Source organism: Toxorhynchites rutilus, chromosome 1 (assembly GCF_029784135.1).
Source record: "Toxorhynchites rutilus septentrionalis strain SRP chromosome 1, ASM2978413v1, whole genome shotgun sequence".
Lineage (NCBI taxonomy): Eukaryota > Metazoa > Arthropoda > Insecta > Diptera > Culicidae > Toxorhynchites > Toxorhynchites rutilus.
The window spans coordinates 56,002,704-56,027,677 of NC_073744.1; the positions used below are offsets into that span (position 1 = coordinate 56,002,704).

Sequence of the window (24,974 nt, forward strand, 5' to 3'; positions counted from 1 at the left end):
GAAGCAAAAAGCAAGATGCAGTCTCTGGATTATTGTTGGATCGAGTAGTCGTGTTTGAAATTGAATTGAAAACCTGAATACGACAATCAATTAATCTCATTGTCGAGCAAAAAATACGAGATTTTTTAAGTTTTATCTAAACAAAACCATATTTTTTTAGAAGTTTTAGAAGAAAAGATCCTCAAATGTTTTTCACAGTAATGATCGAGTTGTGGAAAACGTTGTTTTGATCTACTCGAATGGTTAATTCATGGATTACGCTATTTTATGATCTACTATACGCTTTGAAGGGAATACTATTTCTCGGACATTGGAATAAGTATAAAAAATGATTTTAGATAAATCAAAGCCGAACTTCTTAAAGTAAAACTATTTCACGGGATCCAGTTTTCTTCCAGTTTTTTTTTTTAAGAGCAATCTTCCAGTTTTTTGAAAAATATTATTGGCAACCCTGGCCATGTCACGTCATTCACCGCGCGGAATAAAGAGCAATATGAATCCTCCCTCACCAATCGTAACGCGAGACGCAGCCTACATAGGCTGCGCGCGCTGGCATCATGAGTGCCGAGCGCAGCTTAAACGCCGCTCTGTCGTCGACTAGCGCCACTAGCTTAGCAATTTCAAGGTGGTGATTGTCAAACGCGATTGTCTTGGCTGCTGCCAAACCGTCGAACGTCGAGTTTTACCGAAATTAATCCGTGCAAAATAGCTCCGAACGTGGAAAATTTAGCGACAAAGTGTACCGAAAGTTGTGAAGTGTCGTGGGCGATAGAATTTCGGTGTCGGTTTCCAATTTTAAGCCGTGAAAAAGTGAAAAACAAGATTGCCAATTTGGATGGCTGCATTTTTTTTTTGCTCTTGTGTTCGATGAATGGTTCCGTTTCTCTCTTGAGCTGCTCTCCTGTTTCGCTCTCGCTCAGCGGCAGCGCCGATAGAGCGAGTTGAAAACAACATTACGACACAGCAGAAGAAAGAAGTGGACGAGAGAAGACAGTGAAGCGTTGCAAACAAGCCCGGAATACCGTCGCATAAAAATACACTCACACCGGTTTGGAAAATTGCCTTGCTGCTGCACTGCTTGAGATTGTGAGGAAAAAAGAGATAGGAATGTGTTGTTTTTTTTTATCGAGACGGCAGCGAATGAGTGAAGAAAGGTGAAGAACGACAAAAAAATACGTTGCAAAACAAGTCCAGAAGAAGAAAGCCAGCAAAACAAAAGGTGCCCAGTTTTGGGTTGTCGAGCGTTCGTTTTTTTTGTGCCTCTGGTTTAATTCATTTACGGAATAGTGGAATAGAGAAGTGTGTGTGTGTGTGTGTGTGTGCGAATTATTGTGGTGGTTTCTCTCGGCGTCACGGATGAGAGAAGATTTGCAAAGTTGATATGTGTGTATGGGAAGGTGATACGCAATCGGGACACCTGGATACTCGCCGCCAAGTTACTGCGGACCGTTGATCTGCGCGACGTCCTTTGCGTAAGACGCGCTTCGGTGTGGTCAGCTTTCTTAGCAGGTAATGAGAAATGATAATAAGTGAATATAGATCTATCAGAACCTGCTCCACCGAGGATAGGGCGCAGGTAAATCTGTTTACTCTCGCGGAGAACGACAGAATCGCCGAGATCTAACTGCGCAAATACATATTTTCTGCATTTTACGCTCCACGAGAGGTGCCTCCGGTTCAATTTGCGACAATTTTCGCCTTGGAAAGTACAGTTAGAAGTTGCCTCTAGTTGTTGCTACCAATTGAGCGGAAGGCAACGTTTTGCGCATCGTGATGGAGCAGTCGCGTCGGAGTCGCGTTTGATTTGAACGGTGGGGTCATGGCGAGCAGATTGCTCCTGCATCAAATACACCGTGCGAAGGTGGCAGAGCCCTGATAGACACACTGTCTTTTGGTGAATGTCTATGTTTACTGTATATTCGAGGGGAGATAACTGTTTGAATGTGGAGCATAAAATCGGAGTGCTTGGAAAACATTCGGCAGTTTTGATCGCAAAAGAACATTTGCTTGGTTGAAGTGAATGCGCAGGATAAATTGCAATTTTCAACAAATTGTGCATCGCGCGTTTGGAGCGGCGGAAAGCCAATTTAACATCTGTTTCGATTTGAAGCTCTTCATATACTACATGTGTTGCGGAGAAATTATTGTTCAATGTTCATTCACGGTTTTTTTACAGAAGCAACATAACGTTCGATTTGGTTAGAATCCAAAATCACTGCTCCTGATCGTGATTTTGTTTTGATGGGACTTTATCTTTCAAGCAATCCTATGAGCGTTGACGACATTGAGTTTGAATTAAAAAAAAAACCGTGTCGAATATGTATTCTATGTGAAAGAGTATCACGTTTTCTCGTAAAGTGCGACAAAATATTGAACAAGAAATGTGTTCAACAATGTTTTTATATTATAACTAGCTGACCCTGCAAAATTAGTCCCGCCCAAAATGTATTTTTCGTTATCACATCCACGTTTTTTTTACTAAGCGCACGTTCATGGGTCCAATCGCACAGAACTGTTCTTCTACCATACCCTTTGAAATAATCTAGTCTACCCTTTAAAGTTATTTTTTACTTTAAAATTTCAATACTTCCACCAAAACTCGTCATTATAATATCAGATTATTTTCAGACACAATTCTAGTTCAAGATTTTTCAACCACTTGCAAATAACATGTTTCTTTGTTACATGGAATAAATGTTTGATACAGAAAATATGATAGAATGAAGACAGCCCTAAATCGGACAATTCCTTTCTCGAGTTTTGCTCTTAGCAACACATTCGGCGATCCATTTTTATTTATATAGATAAAAGACGATATAGGAGTGCGTTTTATCACATTAAAATCCATTTTCACTTTCGAACGAAGATCAATTTCGCAAACATCAAATGGACTAACAACACTTGTCAATATGTAATTGTAGAACACATGTGAATTGAATTTTTCGAATTTTCCGAAACTTCAGAGTATGGGACCCCCTCTCCTTTCCAGAGGAGGAAGGGGTATCATACCATCATAGAAACATTTCTCGTACCCAAAAACCGTCTCATCCCAAATTTGGCTCCATATGCTTGATTAGTTCTCGAGTTGTTCAGCACCCTCCCCCCCCCCCCTCTTTAGAGAGGGGAAAGGAGTGTCAAACCACCATAAAACATTTATTGCTCCCTAAAACCTCTTCTTCTTCTTGGATGGCACTAACGTTCCAGTGGAACTTTTGCCTTCTCAACATAGCATTACTTGCGTCATTTTTATTAGTAATACTTGGTTGAGATTTCTATGCCGAATAACACGCCTTAAATGCACTCTGGAGTGGCAAGCTCTGGAATACTCGTGACCACAGTGCAACCCGGAAGAATTTTCTTTAATGAAAAATCCCCCGGCCAGAACGGGAATCGAACCCGAACCCCCGGCATGATAGTGTGGGACGCCAGCCACTCGGCCACGGGAGCACTCCCTAAAACCTTCATATGCCAAATTTGGTTCCATTTGCTTGATTAGTTCTCGAGTTATGCAGAAATTTGTGTTTCATTTCTATGGCAGACCCCCTCTTAGAGAGGGGGTAGGTGTGTCGAAACACCATAGAAACGTTTCGTGCCCCACAAAACCTCCACATGCCAAATATGGCTCAATTTGCTCCATTAGTTCTCGAGATATGCATAAATTTGTGTTTCATTCGTATGGCAGACCCCCCCCCACCTCCTCTGAGAGGTGAGTGGAGTCTCTTACCACCATAGAATCATTTATTGCTCTCTAAAACCTCCACATTCCGAATCATTTGCTTGATAAATTCTCGAGTAATGCATAAATTTGGGTTTCATTTGTATGGCAGCCCACCTCTTAGAGAGGAGAGAGGGGTCTAGAACTATCACAAGAACCTTCCCTAACCCCAAAAACCCCTACATACTAATTTTCATGTCGAACGGTTCTATAGTCTCCGAGTCCATAAGAATCAGATTAACAGACAGACAGAAATCCTTTCGACGTAGGACTACGTCTTTCATTTCTATACCGGGGTGTAAAACCAAAGTTTCGAGAACGAAAGCGTTACGCTGGAGACCGAGATTTTGAGCGTTAATAGCTCTCAAACAACTGTACGAAATGGTATGATAAACACTTCATTTGAAAGATAAAATGTCTACGCGTCATATCCTTGTTACTTTTTCATCCAAAAACTTGTTTCAATAGTCTTAAAATTGCTTTCAAAACAGGCTATTGAAATCAAAAATCGGTATATAAGCGAGCGCCGCTCGTAAACCCACTCAGTTATGATTGAACAGCGATTGGAGCATGTTGTCGCTGTTGTTGTTAAGGGGGTATTCTAGTGTAGAGACACGAATTTCGGACGTTTTTTCGAACTCCGTAAAAATAAAACAAAGAATATTTTTACTATCCATTATATCATTATTCGTTTATCTATCTTTCAACAATAAAACAAAAATAGGACGGAAAAAAAATATTCATAATTAGAATAGTTACATGCTGGTGAAGTGAGGGTGTTCAAAAAAAAGTTGTGCCATGGCGTACACGATTCCAGTCCTTCTGGTTATCTGAAACAAAAAAATCGAACAGATTCTGAATCAGTAAAGATGTCGCTATGGCATGAACCTCGGACAAGTCAAAAACATGGGTTTTAACAAAATGGCGGCCGTTTGAAAACAAAAATGTTGTTTAAAACGTTTTTTTTTGCGTTTACCGATTTCTAAAAAAGTAGTAAAATTAAAAAGTTATAATTTTTTATTGGTTCATGCGATAGAGAGATGTATGCAGATTATTTTCATATAAATTTGACATAAATCGGTTCAGTAGAACTTGAGATATCGTGTACGCCAGTTAGAAAAAAACTAGTTCCGAGAGAAACGCGTTTGAAGTTCATTGTGATGGCCGTAACAGGTTAGATACCACATCACTAAGATGGCTCTAACTAGGTAAATAATAGGATTTTCGATAAGTCCTTTCTAGAGTATATTCTTGAATGCCTAAACTACAGAAATATGGTAAAAAAAAATTTCGATTTTTTCAGATTTCTAGACTAGAATACCCCCTTAAGCTAATTTCGTTTATCATGAATGCGCTGATGAACGGTGTCACCAAGAGCCTGTTTGTGCACCTAAGGCCAAAAAAGAATCCATCAGGAGGAGAGTGATGCCACGGTTCCGCTTGAAACATCGGAGCAGCCGCCACACACACACATACACGCGCGGAATTCTCGTTGCTATCATCGTTGGTGAAAAATAATCTGCCAGTTCCTCTGGGAATTGAAAAATACATTCATGCGAAATAGTTTATTTTAATGTTTTCTATCCATATAACACTGCAACCAAATACATTTGGTTTTGTTATTTTTCAATCAATCGCAATTAACAGGAAAGCTTCTGAATATTTTTTTCCCCATCAGTGGAAATTTTCGTATCCAATATTGGATGCATAACATGAAAAACGGAAAATGTTTCACATCGCGAAAATCAAGTCATTTTCGAGCGATTATTTGCTTTCTACTCATATAATGCTTCGACCAAATACATTTCGTTTTGGATTTTTTCAATCAAGTGCGATCAACGTAAGACCACGTCTTTCGGCAATTTATTAGAGGTGCAATGAATCTTTAGGAATTCCCGCTCTACGCGCACTGGCAAACAATGTTTACTCAACAATTTCTCAAACTACAAATGGGTGTTGTGAGAGAGGATTAGCGAACGCGAAAACGACAAACGGGAGAAAGATACGTTTGGAGGTTGAAGGAAATTGGCAGAAAACTTCTTCATTCTATCATTCAAATAATGTGATTCATACCACATCGTTTTGCCAGAAAGAGATTATTAATGCTCAAAGGAGGAATCGAGTCCTCCGAGGAAATTACCCAGCGCAAATTAGAGTCGACTATCGATTGCGGCATTCGTACACAAATAATTTTATAATGCAGTTTCACCAAAGTGATTTCTTCGGATATATTCACTACATCATGTCATGTATTTCATATTCTTCATAAGGAAATCCATATCCATGGCACCTATCGGTAACGAATTATTATCGAAACCACGATTTTCGCTAAATGCTCCTTTCAGTTCGGCCTGTAAAAAACTTTTCTGTACTCTAATCCATCAAATTTGGAGCCCTGAAGAGAGCCGTTGATTATATGCTAAGCTAATATAGCACCCTCTCCTCGGATACGATGGGCCAGCTGGATGTCCTTGGGCATGATGTGACGCGTTTTGCATGGATAGCACACAAATTGGTATCTTCTAATAAGCCTCCTGCAGCGTCATAACCGCGGAACTTTGGAAGCGCAAGTCGGTTTTGAAGTCCTGAGCAATTCCACGAACCAAATGCTGCAAAGGTAGCTTGCGGATCAGCAATTCGGTCGACTTCTGATAGCGACGAATTTCCCGGTCGATAGCGATGTGGCTTCTTCACGCTTCCTGCGGCTGATGCGCTTATCCGAGCTGCTTTCGTGGTGCCTTACCACCGAATGACTAACGAGCTGTCTGCGAAAGACTAACGAGCTCGAGTCCTCACGGTGCGAGAGTAGAGTAAGAAATGAACGAAAGCAAAGGAAGCGTCATTTTATAAACCATAAAAGTACAGAATCTAAATCCCACCCTTATTATATTCGTGAGTATACAGTAAGCTTATACAATAAAGAGGGTGGGGTTTACATTCGATTCTTTTATGTTTTATAAAATGACACTTGCCTTGCTTTCGTTCATTTCTTACTCTACTCTCGCACCGTGAGGACTCGTTTCATCGGGACTAAGCAGACAGCTCGTTAGTCTTTCGGTGGTAAGGCACCACGAAAGCAGCTCGGATAAGCGCATCATCCACAGGAAGCGTGAAGAAGCCACATCGTCATCGACCGGGAACTTCGCATGAAATTCGTCGCTATCAGAAGTCGACCGAATTGCTGATCCGCAAGCTACCTTTGCAGCATTTGGTTCGTGGAATTGCTCAGGACTTCAAAACCGACTTGCGCTTCCAAAGTTCCGCGGTTATGACGCTGCAGGAGGCTTATTAGAAGATACCAATTTGTGTGCTATCCATGCAAAACGCGTCACATCATGCCCAAGGACATCCAGCTGGCCCATCGTATCCGAGGAGAGGGTGCTATATTAGCTTAGCATATAATCAACGGCCCTTTTCAGGGCTCCAAATTTGATGGATTAGAGTTTAGAAAAGTTTTTTACAGGCCGAACTGAAAGGAGCATTTAGCGAAAATCGTGGTGTCGATGATAATTCGATACCGATAGGTGCCATGGATATGGATTTCATAATGAAAAATATGAAATATATGACATGATGTAGTGAATATATCCCCATATCGAAGAAATCACTTTGATGAAACTGTTTACCGTTTGTCGTTTTTAAGTGTTGGGAAAGGGCATTATTTCTGCTGACAAAATCCATTCCTTCTTTAAGCGTGATTCATTCTGCTTCGGATCAACGGAACAGTATGATAATCATTTCATACGAAAGATAAAATGTCCAAGAGTTATATGATTGCTATTTATTGAGTCGAAAAATTGTTTCAATAGCTTATTGATAGCTTCGAAAACAGGTTATTGAAATCATTCGTATCCGTATGTAGCGCGCCCACTTGGAAACCCATTAATCTTATTGGAATGTGAGATGGGGAAGCTCATACTTACGTCTATGCATTATGCTGTACACTACAGACTTTTTTTCTCCGTACTGATTAACAAGCAGACCGAACTATCGGTCGACAAGTCAGTCTGCAGTCGGCGGGGGCTCTTAATTTCGTTTTTGCAGGCCGAACCGAAAAAATTTCAGTCGAGTTAACTCTTTTTTTACAGTAATGCTTTTGAACCCGGACACTTTGCATTACATTCAATATCATACCACAGCCATAAAATTTTTTTCATGTTGAATTTATGCGATTAATAGTTGCTAATATAGTTACTGATAGTTTCTTGATAGTTACTTATCAATCGCATTAATTCAACATGCAGAAGATGTTGTGGCTGCGGTATGGTATTAAATGTAACGCAAAGTGTCCGGATTCAAATACATTACTGTATACTTACTTCGATGTTATTCGTTTCTCTCTCAGGGTAAGCAACGAATATAATAAGGGTGGGGTTTAGATTCTATACTTTTATGGTTTATAAAATGACGCTTCCTTTGCTTTCGTTCATTTCTTACTCTACTCTCGCACCGTGACGACTCGTTTGTTTGGGACCAAGCAGATAGATAGTTAGTCTTTCAGTGGTAAGGCACACAAAAGCAGCTCGGATAAGCGCACCAGCCGCAGGATAGGTGAAGAAGCCACATCGCTATCGACCGGGAACTTTGCGTGAAATTCATCGCTATCGGAAGTCGACCGAATTGCTGATCCGCAAGCTACCTTTTGCAGCTTTTGGATCGTGGAATTGCTCAGGACTTCAAAACCGACTTGCGCTTCCAAAGTTCCGCGGTTATGACGCTGCAGGAGGCTTATTCAAAGATACAAATTTGTGTGCTATCCACGCAAAACGCGTCACATCATGCCCAAGGACATTCAGCTGGCCCATCGAATCCAAGGAGAGGGTGCTATATTAGCTTAGCATATAATCATCGGCCCTTTTCAGGGCTCCAAATTTGATGGATTAGAGTTTAGAAAAGTTTTTTGCAGGCCAAACTGAAACGAGAATTTTCGTTTGGATGCCATACAGCATCGAGAAAATTCCGGAAAGATCTAATCGTTGCTGAAAAATAATCTGCCAGTTCCCTGGGAATTGAAGAATACATCCATGCGAAAGAGTTTATTTTAATGTTTTCTAATTATATGGCGAACACAGCGACCAAATACATTTGATTTCGTAATTTTTCAATCAAGTGTAATTAGCTGGAAAGCTTCTGAAGATTATTCTTTCCCATCAGTAGGATATTTTCGTATCCAATATTGGATGCATAACATGAAAAACGGAAAATGTTTCGTATCGCGAAAATTATATAATTTTCAATCGATTATTGCTCAGTCGCCGAAATTTTCATACTCAGAGAGTTCATTCTCCTCTAGTTTGCCTTCCAAATTGCCATCGTAAACCACACCTTCTCTCGATTCAATCACGCACGAAAAGCATACTGAAATGATATTCTGGTGGTGAAACCGATTCATTTTTCGTGAGGCGTCGTGCACAAATTACGTAACGCGATAAGGGGGGAGGGGGTAGATGTTGCGTTACTTTCTGTTTATTAGAGATAGGAAATTGCGTTACGAAAGGGGGGGGGAGAGGTGGTTCAAAATTCGGATTTTTAGCGTTACGTAATTTGTGCACGACGCCTGAGGACATCGACAAGACAACATCGTTACTGAACGAGCTGAACGGCGAGGGATCGAGGGATTCATTACCTGGCCTGACCTGACCTGAAATGCAATCAGTTTGTTTTAACTGTGAGGGAGCGCAGAAAAGCCGATGCTGATACTCTCGTGACCAAGAGAGTATCAGCATCGAAATACGGTTCCTCGGGAAGACATAGAAGCAGCCGCCACACACACACACACATACACGCGCGCAACTTTTTTCGTTTGCTGGTTATCGAGAGGAGGAAACCTGGAAAAAAATGATCGTTGCTGAAAAATAATCTGCCAGTTCCCCTTGGAATTGAAAATTGCATTCAAGCGAGTTTATTTTAATGTTTTCTATCCATATAATACTGCGACCACATACATTTGGTTTTGTGATTTGTCAATCAAGTGCAGTTAGCAGGAAAGCTTCTGAAGATTATTCTTCAGAACAAGGTTTTTTGTACCAATATTGGATGCATAAAACCTTGAGCCTCCAACGTAACGCTCTCGTTTTCGAAGTCCCCCAAATATTCATTTATTCATTCATTCAGAATGGATTTAGATTCAACTTCAAACAAATGATCTCTAAATCAACGATAGTCCTACGTCACCCTTGCGGTTATACCATAGATATAACCCACTTCCTGTTTTTTATTTATACAGGTAGTACTCGACTATTCGGAATATTGTTTTTTTTTCACTCCGGATAATCGAGTCATAAAAAATAATTTTCTCTCTGTAAACGAAGCGAGAGAAATGTAAATGAAGTAAATGAACCGCTGTACCACATTAATAGAAATTTAACCCCCTTCCTGTTGACCGATTGATCTGAAATTTGGAACACTCTTGTGTCATTATAAAACTGCGTATTCCATGGTCTTGAAAATCCAAGATGGCGGCCGCTACAAAATGGCGGATTACATATCTTCTCGAAACCCCATCAATATGGGTATCGAATGAAAGGGCTTGGCGCCATTTGCATTTTTCATGAATTACTGTATTCTACTAGTAATCCCTTTCATTTGATACCCATATTGATGGGGTTCTGTGAAAATATGAAATCTACCATTTTGTAGTGGCCGCCATCTTGGATTTCCATTTTTCATAAATAACTGTATTCTACTAGCCAATCCCTTTCATTTGATCCCCCATATTGATGGGGTTCTGAGAAAATATGAAATCCGTCATTTTGTAATGGCCGCCATCTTGGATTTACATTTTTCATAATTAACTGTGTTCTATTAGTCAAGCCCTTCTAGTTGATACCCATATTGATGGGGTTCTGAGGAAATATGAAATTTGCCATTTTGTAATGGCAGCCATCTTGGATTTGTGTTTTTCATAAATAACTGTATTCTACTAGTCAAGCCCTTTCATTTGATACACATATTGATGAGGTTCTGAGAAAACATGTGATCCGCCATTTTGGATTTGCATTTTTCATTATTAACTGCATTCTACTAGTCAGGTCCTTTCATCTAATACCCATATCAGCTATTCAATATGGAATTATTATACAAATTATTCAAAATTTCCAAAAATCTGAAATAAAAACTCCGGATAATCGAGTCTAAAATTTCGGATAATTGAATCCCGAATAATCGAGTCCGACCTGTATAGATAGATGAAGAATATGAATAAGAATATAACAAAAGGTATCGAAAATTGTTTCAGAACTCAAATAACACGAAACAAAAATATTCATTCCAAATTTGAGTAATCTAAAACTACCTTTGGGCCTGCTAATCTTTTGATTCGAATTAAAGTTTGTATTCCGTTTGGGTAGGAGGAAATATGAGTTTTCCACAGCATTTGGGAATTTTTTAACTCAAGTGTAACTTTTGAAAAGGACGTATCGGTTTTAGTAAAAGAAATCTTTGATAAATTATATCACAAAAACTATGAGTCCTACCGAAATAGTGTCTTCGGAAGAGTTGTACAGTATTGATGTCCGAACGTGAAAAAAATAAACTTGGAATTTTCGTAAGTTAACAATTATTTTTTGGCACAAATTATGAATCCTAATGTGATTTAAAACAAAAAAGCTCTTTATCAAACTCTTTCTAAATGCGGCCATTCTCGAGATATTTAAAAAAATATATTTCTAATTTATTGTCTTTTTTATAGTAAATAGGCTCTTTTAATATGTTTGTCGTGGTATTCCGCCATGTTCATGACATTTTATGATTTTATTTTGCTTATAATTTCCAACAACTTTTCCAAATACATAATTATGGTAAAACTCTATATTTAGGAGTTAAATTGGAAAATATTATCGCTACGTTTTGTATTAACCCACATGTCTTCAAATTTTTTTCAACGTAACTCCTAAACATATATTTTTACCATAATAATGTACAGGTCGGACTCGATTATATACAATTTTGGACTCCATTATGCTGTGGAAAACTTATATTTCTTCCAAACGGAAAACAAACTTTCGTTCGAATCAAAATACAAGTTTTTAAAATCGATATTTTTAGTTCGATTTCATTTGGAATTGCACTGATAGAGAATAATTTGCCTCCCCCTAAATGGATACCGCTACCAGACGTCGAGACTGTACATCTGTCGTCACGGATTTTGTTTGGTTTGTCCTATCCTGAGACGAGACATGACCAGGGTTACCAATTATAATTTTGACGTAGGACTACGTCTAACCGGAAGATATAGGGGGTGAAATGGAAATCTAGGCACTGAACAAGTAGGAAAAAATGCAAGATTTGGAACGCTTATAACTCGAGCATTTCTCAATAGATCGCATATGTTTTTGCATCAATTGATAGGAAAAATATCTACGCATCTATCATAACGAATAACATTTCATTTTTCTTGAGATAAATAATTGAATAATTGTGAAATATCAAGCATTGTCCAAATGCACTATGTGCCCATTTTTGATTGGTCCATTTTGTGCTCCTCAAATCGTACCGACCAAAACGGGCAACCAGAGCAGCAGCGAAATAGAATGAAGCACGATTCGAAAGGAAAAAGAAAAAAATTAACGAAACATTGGTCGCAGTCTCACACATGCGTAATTCTCGAGCCAGCCAGTCAGCTTAAAAATCCCCGCTCCGCTGCCGTAACGATCATTCTCATTCAAACCGTACACCACATCGGTTCGCATCACAACACATCAACAAACCAACCCAAGCAGCCATGACTTGTAAAGGAGGTAAAGGAGGAAAAGTGAAGGGAAAGGCGAAATCCCGCTCGAACCGTGTTGATCTGGAGTTCCCCGCAAGGGTAGCTAGGCCGAGCGCGTTAGCACCAGTCCACCTAGCCGGCATTATATAGTTTCGGCCGCCGAAGTGATCGTGTTGGCTGGCGAAGCTGCTCGCGACGATAAGAAAACCCGCATTCGAAACAGAACACATTCGGTTCGGTGGACATCAAGACAACAATAGGCAGTTGCAGCGAGTGGCGAGTGGCAAACGCAATCGCAAAACGACAGCAGGTAGCAGAAGAAAAAAGTTTGTTCTTTGTACAAACTGCGTTGGTGGCAAATCCAGAACAAGGCGGCATCGAGGGCGTTCGAAATGTTTTTTTTTTTTCAAAACCACGAGTACACAGTTTTCTAAATTGGAACCATTCCATAAAACACGGCGCTTTTCAGGGCCATTAAACCTTCCAAAAAAGAGTTTAGGAAATACTGTTCAATGCTTTCTAAAACAATATCCAAAATAATAATAAAACACAAATTGATTTTTTTCATGATTTGTTTACCAGGATATGATGAGTATGTGAATTTGGCAGTTGTTCTGAGCTTATTGATGGTTGGGGACTTTCCCGATTATTCAATTTTCACCAATTCTTAAATTGCTTCTAGATTGAAAGTACAGTAATTTATATTTAGCTCGACATTTAGATAATTGGATGGACCTGTAATGCGACATTTTTGTGACCATAGAGTTCGGGGTCCAAATTATGACCCCACATTGAAAGTAGACACTGTACCACTGTCATCGGAAATGTTCAATTACAGGTTAAAATCGCCTCCAATGCGACACTGAGTGTTTCTCCGGCACGTCGCATTAAATGTAATTTACTGAACAACATGTAACAAGCTGGATGGGAAGAAACTGAAAGCTGTGGCGAGTGGCAAACGCAATAGCTAAACAGGAAGGTTTAACCAAACAAGATGGGAATATCGAGTGATAACAAAAACACAACACCAAATGTTCTTTTCAGAACCATACAGTAAACTAATCCATTTTTCAGGTAGATAGGTAGGTATTCACGTAGGAGAAGAAAATAAAACAATATATTTAAAATATATATTTAACAAAAGCTGTCCCCTTTGTATAGTCCTACGTCACTCCGGTTATGTCCCCGACATTACCCACCCGTCTTTTTAAAAATCAGGAAGGATGAAAATAAAAATCGTGAAGAAATCAGGATAGTTCATAATAGGTTGTCCGGAAGGTTCGTGTCAATTCTTGAGAAAACCAAAGCATCATTTTTGTAGGCAGACATACATTTATTGCACAATTTTGTTCCACAATCTTTCACCTTCCTCCCAGAACATCTTTGTTTTTTCATCGACAATTGTTCAAGGTATTTTTTCTGCTGTTCATAAAGTCGACATTTTTTCCCTTGAGAGAACGTGAGAGAAGAGGGACCTGATTCGGGATAATCTGATGGTGCAATATCCGGTTAGTATGGCAGGTGGTTAATTTTTCGTGTTGTCAAAGAGGCTTGAAGTTCAGCATTGCCCTGATGGGACACGACGTCTATCACGTTAACTAATTCTGTTTGTCCAGTATTACCTATTACATATTCTCATATGGTTTTTGAATCATATCTGTTGTACTTCATATAAAATCTTCCAAATGTCTGTAAAGCTGTCATCCTACAAGAATGATACTGGAAGAAGAGAAAACAAAATCTCAATGCTATCCCAAATGTTCACTCGTTCGTTCCGCGTTGACGGTATTGAAATTCGTATTCTGTCATTGTGAAGGTCAGAATAAACAGGTTTCACAAAAGCATCTTTCAAATAGAAGATATGAATGAAATTTTACTTATAACATTTCGGCTGAAAAGTTCATAAGGTTGATGTCTAGATGGCGCCTTTCGCAAAAATCTTCAAAGCACCATCTTTCAATGAATACGTGTTAAAATTTGACACCAATCAGTCGGTTGGTTCCTAAGTTACAGCATAGAGAGTGACGCAACTTTTGTTATTGTGAAAAAAATGAAAAATCCGAAATTAATGAAAACGATGGCAAAATTGCATGAATTGGGCTTCGAATTGCTTCCGCATCCACCGTATTCTCCAGATCTTGCCCCCAGCGAATATTTTCTGTTTGCAGACCTGAAGAGAATGCTCGCTGGCAAGAAATTTAAGACCGATGATGAAGTGATTACCAAAACTGGGGCCAATTTTGGAAAAATCGAAAGAGTACTAGAAAATGGCATCGAAAAGTTGCAAGATCGCTATAATCGCTGTATCGCCCTCGAAGGCAATTATGTTGAATGATAAAATTGAATTTTGCAAAAAAAAAAAATAGTTGTACTGTGTTACCTTATTAGCTTTTCAACCGAATTGTCACTAAATACTTTATTCGACTAAGTAATTTTAATGTGACCTTGTTCACGAATAAATGCGGAGTTTCTTCAAAAAAATAGATGGCGGTGCTTGGTATAAACAAGATAAAATTTGCGTAGAAAGATAAGAGGAGCTCTTTGAGGGAAATTATTAGATAAATTTGGCTTCTTTAGAAGATGTTCAAAAGTTTCGATGTCTAATCCTGCTTCCTTAGATTTGTGTATTATTCTGAACATTTATAGCTCGAGAGAGAAAAAAATCTGCAGGTTTCTGAATTAATCTGAGTGAATTTGGATGTTTCAGTTTGTTTTGTTCAGCCTAATAATTAATAGTAAATAACAGGTTTGGTCATCGAGTCGCTCTAATGATTCAAAACTATTTGGTTTAGGTCGTTGTTGAGCATCTCCCGGTTATGTCAAACGACGGATTCCAGTAAGAGCCATCTTGTTTCGGACGAATTCAATATTTCATGAATGGAGTTTATATCTTTTAATATCAGTAAATTCACTCTGGACTGTGCGAAAGATAACTATAAATGTGCAGACCGCAATACGTTTAGCAGCTTTATTTTCAGCGGTACACTCAGGTTTTTTTACGAGGTTTTTTTTACGCGGATTTTCCAGTTAACGCGGTTTTTTTACGCGGATTTTCGAATTAACGCGGATTTTCCAATTAACGCGGTATTTTTTAAGAGGTACGTATCCCCCGCGTAAAAAAAAAAATCTGGGTGTATTTCCTATTCGCTATTAACTATGGGAAATCTTATAATTAAATTGCAATGGACTGTTAGGTGATTAGTAATATCTCTTAGATGAAGGCATGCTTTCTCCAACAGTGAAGAATTGTCCTGGCCACGTCCTTGCAACTGCTAGGGAATGGGAAGGAATGTCAGTTCGATATTTACTTAAGAGAGATGCAGAGAACTCTACGACCTCATAAATATCTCGGGAATTTATGAAATGCATTAGTAGGGAAGGTAAGCCATAGGATACACTCAGCCGGTGTTACTGGCACAGACCATTGTTACTATTACTATTATTATTATTACTATTACTATTACTATCCCTATTACTATTACTATTACTATTACTTAGAGAGAGAACTAGTTAGTAAATTGATCTAGCCTTCCGATTGCTGTCACCCTAATAACTCTGTAAAAAGAAGAAGTTTGTTAAATGTCGATATGATTTTTATTGATAAAGGTAAATCTGTGGGAGTAAAAGTTCTTTATGCTTCAGTTGTCTCTTTTCCTTAGGCACAAACTACTATCATGCAATCAAAGAATTAAGTAAGTAATTAAAGAACATAAGTAAAATTCAAGGATTTACAGAATAAAGAATGAAAGATTTACAGAAATAAGTAATTATTTGAATCACAGAATTCAAGAATTTAAAATTGAACAATTATAAAATGCTTATAATGCATGTGTGAAAACAAGTTTAAAATAGAACTTATCTGACGCCACTGCACACTCGGCCCATCCATGTTGATGATTTTGTTGGTTGTTGGTTGTCACGGTGATTATTTACGCTTTCCACTTGGTAACAGTTTAAGACTGCCGCTACCTCCACCATTGCCACTGTTACAACACATATTTCCAAATTTGATGAAAAAAAAAATCAAATGAGAAACAAAAAAAAACTCAATCCCTATCCTTAAAATATGACGAGAGACTATGGGCATTTGCGCTATACGGGCCGGGAAACTTAATACTTCAAACACGAGTGCAATGGGCGCTCTCACTTTACGACACGAAGGCAATCCTAAATAACATGTGGCATGATATTTGATACTTGCAAGTTTTGTCATTGTTGTTCTTTCCATGCGGTGCCAAAAATATATTGATGTAGTTATGAGATGTGGAATAATGGTGCTGGTGCAACATGTATATAATCGACTGTAGCCTAGTCTATGACAATTGCGAAAAAAGCTACCGGAATAGCGTTCGAGGTGAATTTTCAATGCATTGACATGAAATAAACTGCGACATAAGATCAGCTAGTGTATTGTTCTGCGAGGGAAAGGATGAATCATCAATCAATTATCGTCAACTGATTCTACAATGAAAAAACCATTTCAGAGATTATTCAACTATGCAGTTGTTTCTAAAATTTCACAGCATTATAGAATAATATCCGAAGGTATAAACGAGCGACTTATATTAAATAATAGCGTAGTTCTACGTCAACAATGCGGTCGTATCTTGGACACAACCTCCTATATATTTTTTTTTTCAATTCGTGCCTCCTATGTGTTTTTAGTAAGTACATTAGTAAGAGACAGGCAAACAGTGTTATTTATTAGTTGTAACGCTAACCGATGGCGCAGAATTTTGTATTTTGTCGCCTTAGATTAAACATGTGAAAGCAGGACATCACGCGAAAATGTATGTCATAATGTAGTGATTCTTCTGATTCAAAGTAATACAAATGATTCAATGAATAAAATAGGTGAGGTGGGAAACAAGTTTTATTGACATCAAGCCATAACTACTATTGGAACGTCATTTGAATAAAAACAGTACATTCTGTATGAATCCCAAAAAATCTATGAACTGGAACTACAGATTCTGCGTTTCAAAAATACTGGAGAATCTGTAGATATGGTAATCCTTCCTCATCCTTCATATCCCTTGATCAGTTATGGTAAAAATAAAAAAAAATTATAGAAAGTTATAAAAATTTATATTAGTATTGGAATCATGTTGTGGGACGATTGTCTCAGTTTTGCAACGATCTTCTATCAGTGATTTCATGAACATGAAGCAATAAATACTATTTTTTTTTCAAGTTTTACCCGAATAAAATAAATGCTCCTCAAATATTGTTTCACAGTAATGTTCGAGTGGTGGGGACAACTCGAGGTCATTTTGGGTCATTTTGATCTGCTGGAATGATATGATTACTTAATGGTTTATTTTGTCATTTTATGAACTGCCTATAAATACTGCACGAAGCTTCGAAGGAAATTTCATTTATCAAGTAAAATAAAACAATTTTACAGGATCCAACAGGAGTGCACTCGTGGCCGAGTGGTTAGCGTCTCACATTATCATGCCGGGTGTTCGGGTTCTCATTAGATAGTTAGCATAATCATTTATCCATAATTAAAAATAAGGTTTGACTACTAAAATTCCAGATTTTTGTTTTTAAGTTCAATTAATATTTGCTCATAACATTAATTTATGAACAGTACTCAAAATTACCCAAAATAATAAATTTTCGGAAGTTGATGATGACAACCGCTTTGCTTCGTAAACCAGGGTAACTACAGAGAACAGTCTTAGCTGTAATACTACTGCAAGGAGCTGAAAGATAAACTCTAGCAATCCTTGCCCTCGATTGACTACTAAATGACCACCAAATTTAGATTCGAATGCATACGTGATTCACATTTCGTCGATTTCGTTAGCAACGGTATTTTTTTTGACGTAGGACTACGTCTTACATTAAGGGCGCCAAATCAGAAAACGGGTCACGTTTTTATGAAAACGTTAATGACTATATTTGCTGCGAACGGATTTTAACGATTCGCATACAAATCGAATCGAAAATCTAAGATTTGTTTGATATGCCATACATTACAATCCTATAGTCTGTATATGGTTTAAATTGATGAAAACTGGAAGCATTCCCATTTCCCCATACATTTGTTCTGTCTATTTGTGTGCTTTCCCGGACAGAGCTGTCTATAACATCTTATGCAACTTATGCAGCCGCTAGAATAGAAACAACGAAGGGAAATAGCGAAAAGAGAATATTTGGGAGGTAAACTCCATCCTTGCATAACGAGTAAACTGTCGCTGGTGTATAAATATTGCTTCTCCTCTGAGGAAAATTCTCAGAATCTGTCTGTGCTCGAAACAACAGTGGTCGCTTATTCTATTCGTTTGTGTTATATGTTTTCCCTCGAGCTGTGAACGCTAGCGAATATTTCACATGAAGTGTGTTGCGATGTTTCATTTTTATCGCTGCAATTGTGTGCATCTGTTAGACGCGTGTTTGATGCTTGTTGAATGGCGATGCGCGGAAGATGTCTCTCATTAAATACTCAGTGCCATGCGTGCATTGATATAAATAAAAAAAGTGACATATGACCAATTAGCGTATTGTTCTCGCAAAGGCAAGAAAGAATGGTTGCTTCTCGAAATCATTCTACAGCAGGGTCCCCGGAATTTTTTACTAAAGCGTTATTTATGGAATTTCGACGCATTTGCAAATACTATCCGAAATGATGAACAAACAAATAAAAAAAAAAAAGATTGCGCAGTCTTACGTCCTAAGTGGTCGTGTCTCAGATACAACCCGAAGCGTTTTTTTTTCCTGAACGCGACTCTAACTATTATTTTCATTTGCCACTTCGTTGAAACAGTTCTAAGAGGTGTGTCGTGAGTTTCGTGTATACGGTTTGATTCAGTTTCGTCTCTTTTCTTTCATTTGCAGATCTTGGAGACGACGATGAGCTGTTACTCTCAGAAGATTCGTCGCAAGATATTTTACGACTCCAATAACATTGCAGGCCAGACTGTTTCAGGTTACGTTTCAAGAACTCCTAAATAGTCTAACTTGATCCTCGGGTCTAAAAGGTTGCAATTCTTGCAGTAATTCTGATCTTCTCCTAAGTAGTTGAATCCTTATCAGAAAAAAAAACCCTGTTGAAGATTACTTGCAGAAAACTTGAATCTCTATTAAAGGATATCCACGGAAACGGGAAATTTATTCATAGTTCATTATTTTTATGTAAACATGTGTTTATTTCTTCTAAAATGTTATCCTTAATTCGCTTCATGCACTTCATGTAGTCTCATCCAGTTTCGTATTCGCAAATAAGAAGCCGAATATCCGACTGCCGGATATCCAGCTATCAATTTTTTCAGACGTTTTCCTCTACTGAAAATTGATCATGTTTGCCTACGAAAATTATCTCAAATGGGCATAACAAAGGTTTATAAATACTGCTGGGTAATAGAAAATTAGTTTTTGCGCATTTTTGAGTAATCATAAACAGTTTTGCGTCGATCAAAAAAGACGGGTGGGTAATGTCGGGGACATAACCGGAGTGACGTAGGACTATACAAAGGGGACAGCTTTTGTTAAATATATATTTTAAATATATTGTTTTATTTCCTTCTCCTACGTGAATACCTACCTATCTACCTGAAAAATGGATTAGTTTACTGTTTACTCTTTATGAATATGTTGATGGTTCTCAAAAGAACCTTTGGTGTTGTGTTTTTGTTATCACTCGATATTCCCATCTTGTTCGGTTAAACCTTCCTGTTTAGCTATTGCGTTTGCCACTCGCCACAGCTTTCACAGTTGGAAAATTTCTTCCCATCCAGCTTGTGATATATTGTTTAGTAAATTACATTTAATGCGACTTTGCCACTCACTGAAACTAATTGTTGCCTTGCCGAACCGAAGCTGCTCTGTTCTTGATGCGTGTTTTCAGATTGTCATGAGCAGCTTTGCAAGCCAACTCGAGCACTCCGACGGCCGAAACTCTATAATCGCTGTTAGGTATACTGGTGCTCCGGCACCAATCCGTTCGGCCTAGTTACCCTACAATTGCCGTACAATCACACGGGTTTACGGTTTGAAAGAAAATAAGATATTTTTTGGGGTCCGCGTGTTTTATACTCTAGCGCAATTTAAGAATTGGTGAAAATCAATAAGCTCAGAACAACTGCCAAATTCACATACTCATCATATCCTGGCAAACAAATTATGAAAAAATCAATTTGTGTTTTATTATTATTTTGGATAATGTTTTAGAAAGCATTGAACTGTATTTCCTAAACTCTTTTTTGGAAGGTTTAATGGCCCTGAAAAGCGCCTTGTTTTATGGAATGATTCCAATTTAGAAAACTTAGTACTCGTGGTTTTGAAAAAAACCATCTCGAACGCCCTCGATGCCGCCTTGTTCTGGATTTGCCACCAAAGCAGTTTGTATAAAGAACAAACTTTTTTCTTCTGCTACCTGATGCCGTTTTGCGATTGCGTTTGCCACTCGCCACTCGCTGCAACTGCCTGTTGTCTTGATGTCCACCGAACCGAATGTGTTCTGTTCCGAATGCGGGTTTTCTTATCGTCTCGAGCAGCTTTGCCAGCTAACTCGATCACTTCGGCGGCCGAAACTATATAACGCCGGCTAGGTGGACTGGTGCACTGGTACTAACGCGCTCGGCCTAGCTACCCTTGCGGGGAACTCCAGATCAACACGGTTCGAGCGGGATTTTGCCTTTCCCTTCACTTTTCCTCCTTTACCATGTCCAGACATGGCTGCTTGGGTTGGTTTGTTGATGTGTTGTGATGCGAACCGATGTGGTGTACGGTTTGAATGAGAATGATCGTTACGGAAGGAAGGAAGGTATTGTATTGTAGAGACTTTAAACTTTTGCAGTTCATTCGTCTCTAGCCTTGAGAAAGGCCCTTTGAAAACTCTACTCTACTCTACTCCAGCGCTACCACCTCCGCCCTCTTGCCTTGAGAAAGGCACTCGATCCCTCGCCGTCCAGCTCGTCCAGCAACGATGTTGTCCAGTCGGTGTCCACACAAAGAATGATCGTTACGGCAGCGGAGCGGGGATTTTTAAGCTGACTGGCTGGCTCGAGAATTACGCATGTGTGAGACTTCGACCAATGTTTCGTTCATTTTTTCTTTTTCCTTTCCAATCGTGCTTCATTCTATTTCGCTGCTGCTCTGGTTGCCCGTTTTGGTCGGTACGATATGAGGAGCACAAAATGGACCAATCAAAAATGGGCACATAGTGCATTTTGGCAATGCTTGATATTTGACAATTATTCAATTATTTATCTCAAGAAAAATGAAATGTTATTCGTTATGATAGATGCGTAGATATATTGCAAAAACCTTTGCGATCTATTGAGAAATGCTCGAGTTATAAGCGTTCCAAATCTTGCATTTTTTCCTATTTGTTCAGTGCCTAGATTTCCATTTCACCCCCTATATCTTCCGGTTAGACGTAGTCCTACGTCAAAATTTTTTTTTAGCTTCGATATAACGTAACTTGATATAACGTAACGAGAAAAAAATAAAGTTGCCTTATATCGAGGTATAACTGTATCTCAAAAACTATGAGTCCTACCAAAATAGTGCCTTAAAAAAAGTTATAGAGTATTGATGTTCAAACGTGAAAAAAATAAACTTGGAATTTTCGTATGTAAATAGGCTTTTTCAATATGGTTGTCGTGGTATATTTTATGAATTTGTTTATCATTTTCAACAACTTTTCCAATTACAGGGCGGACTCGATTATATACAGTCACTGATTTCTTTTCATAATATATATATAATCAATATATATAATCTGTATATAATCAAATCCTGTATATAATCGAGTCAAAAAAGTTTTTTTTTTCGTTTTTTATGCATGTATTTTTTGTTTTTTTGACGTGGGACTACGTCTAACCGGAATATATGGGGGGTAAAATGAAAACCTAAACACAGAACATGCAGGAAAAAATGAAAGATTTCGATGCTTATAACTCGAACATTTCTTACTGGATCGTAAAGATGTTCGCATCAATTGATAAGGTATATCTCTACGCATCTATCGCAATTAATAAAACGTTATTTTTCATTAGATAAACAATTGAATAACTGTAAAATGTTAAGCGTTATCTAAACGCCCTAACTGCCTCGTTTTGATTGGCCCGATTTACGGTTTCCCCAACACAGCCAAAAAAACCAATAAGCCTTGAGGAAATCGGCATTGCAAACACACTAAAGTAAGGGGACTTTTGTTATCACCGTAGTGTGTTCCCTAACACAGACTTCAAAAACATGCAGCGTTGAAGAAATCGGCATTGCAAATACATGCAAGTCGGTAGTATTTTTGTCTTCACTTCAAATCCACGAAGCGTGGGGAAATTGGCATTGAAAATTAAGTATTTTTTGTTCCGACTGAAATGTGTTCCCCCCAAACAGACTTCAGAACCAAGGTGTCTGGGGAAATTGGCAATACAAATTCATACAAATCGGGGGTATTTTTGTTCCGACTGAAATGTGTTTTCCTAACACAGATTTTAAATCCAAGGAGCGGGAATCGACTTTGCAGATCAATGAAAAATTACGAGTACTTTTGTACTTGCTTGCCGTTGTGCAGGCAGGAATATGTTTCCCTAACACGGTCTTCTAAACTTAGGAACCTGGGAAAATCGTGCAGACTCCGAATAGTGTTTTACAAAAGCGGGTACGAACACAACGCTTTGGTTCGGTCATTCAAGATTGCATTGAAGGATATGCCTTCATACCTTCTGCTCACTGAATTTCTACGCATACCATTTGATGATTCGGCAAAATGTTGATAACCATTTGCTGCGATAACGCCTAGTGATTAAACAATATGCGTTCGACGTACATGTCAAAATCGAAACTGAGTGCCTAAAGTTCATCAAATCAAGCAAATCCGCGGTTCGTGAAGTACGTACACTTGAGAGATACATTCAGAGGGAAATGTAGAATAAAATAATGGTTTGATAATTTTTCCGTTTCATATTTTGTCCTAGGCATCTAAACAAACATAAAAGAACAGTTTTTAAATTTACTTGTTACGAAGAAAATAATCTATCACAATGTATGAATTGACCTTACATGGCATTTGTGCAATCTTTTTACTCATAAAGCAAATATGTTTAATTCAATTCAATTCGGGAGCTGTTTCATTTAATCAAAAATTGAATCAATACAAACAAATGATTGCTTAGCTAAGGTAGTTCCACGTCAACCTTGCGGTTATATCATAGATATAACCCACCCATTTTTTTTTTAATATAAAAGAAGAATTTCATTTTCGATTCATCCCCTCAAAGTCAGAAAACACCTTTCTCATATGAAAAAAATAAATTGTTGCTTTCATTTGAAAGATGAGCAAATTTAGTACAATATATAGTAGTAGGACATCTAATTTAGTGCATTCAGACTTGGAGAAATATTATTTTTCGGAAGGGACCAACTAAGTAGCACAGCGTTAAACGAAGTGTTGAAGCCTAAAGGGAGACTATGCTGAAAAATCAAAAACGGTTTACCCCAAACACATTTTTGTTTCTGTATGGACTATTTAAACTACTTCGTAGGTCAATTCAGAAGTCGGAGGAAACCCCGCTAATGGGAAGTACAGTAGAACCCTAAATATTCGCAATGATGATTGATGCGGATTATTCGTTAAAAAAGCTTTTCGAAATATGTCAGTGAGTTTGGCTCTTTCTCTTCTGTATTGGTCGCGGCATTATCTTACCAATGTTATGCGCGACCTTACAAATGGATAGTTTATAGATTTATGTATTGATAAAACATAGTTTTCATGCTGAAATATTTTTCTTCGCGTTTGCACTTCATTTTTAGCCCTTTATTCCGACATTTTTGTTTTCCGGAAAGACCTTATTCGCGATTTTTGTTATCCGAAGAAACCTCGTCAGACTATTTCACGGATAATCGGGTTTCTACTGTAATTATGAATGTTTCTCAGTATATCTTTCAAGCATATACAACCTGTCCCAGCAACGTTGTGGGAAGCAAATGTAGAAGTATTCGCCACCGTGGATAAACTAATTACGCGACTTCCAGGTTCACCTAACACATCGCTATTGCGATGGTTGTTGCCGGGGAGCATCTCTGAGCACAATATTCTAACAAAGTTTGCATCATCTAGGGGACTTAATCGACTAAACAAAGTCACGAATACCCGCACAGCTAATAACCATATTCATTGTGTATCCATTCCCTTATGTCCAACCGTTGGAGCCGGTCGTCATTCGATCAAGCAGGCAAGCAGGCATGCAGGCAGACTGGTCGGTCGCGCGGTTAAATGCCTGCCTTCTGGCATCGACCTGGCGTCAAGAAGGGACTCAAAAGGAGATAGATAGCAAAAATAAAGCAACAAGCAGCCATCAAGAATGGCAGTCCCCGCAATAATAATAACAACAACAATAATACCACTGTGTCTAGAACTCATGACGCGTGACTATGCAAGCCATGGATACGCTCCGATACTGCTGACGAATGACGACTTCGTTCTCGACGGCACCACGATGGAAGAGCCGTACGGTTTTAGGGTAGTTGTGAGCGCGATGGAATGTGCAACGAAGAAAAACTCCTGCCAGTCTGCTGCGGAGGGCTCCGGTC

At 38.5% G+C, this 24,974-nt stretch overlaps 1 protein-coding gene across 7 annotated transcripts in view; it reads left to right on the forward strand.

Annotated features, from left to right (window-relative positions):
* Positions 1-624: 624 nt before the first annotated feature.
* Positions 625-24,974, forward strand: part of LOC129762197 (afadin) — a 294,629-nt gene continuing 270,279 nt past the window's right edge. For 3 of the 7 annotated variants that reach the window (XM_055760237.1, XM_055760245.1, XM_055760239.1), the window contains exon 1: positions 625-1,509. The gene's annotated coding sequence lies outside the window, so the exon portion shown is untranslated. The remainder of the gene's footprint in view (positions 1,510-24,974) is intronic. The other 4 variants (XM_055760233.1, XM_055760231.1, XM_055760229.1 and 1 more) reach the window with 2 other exon arrangements.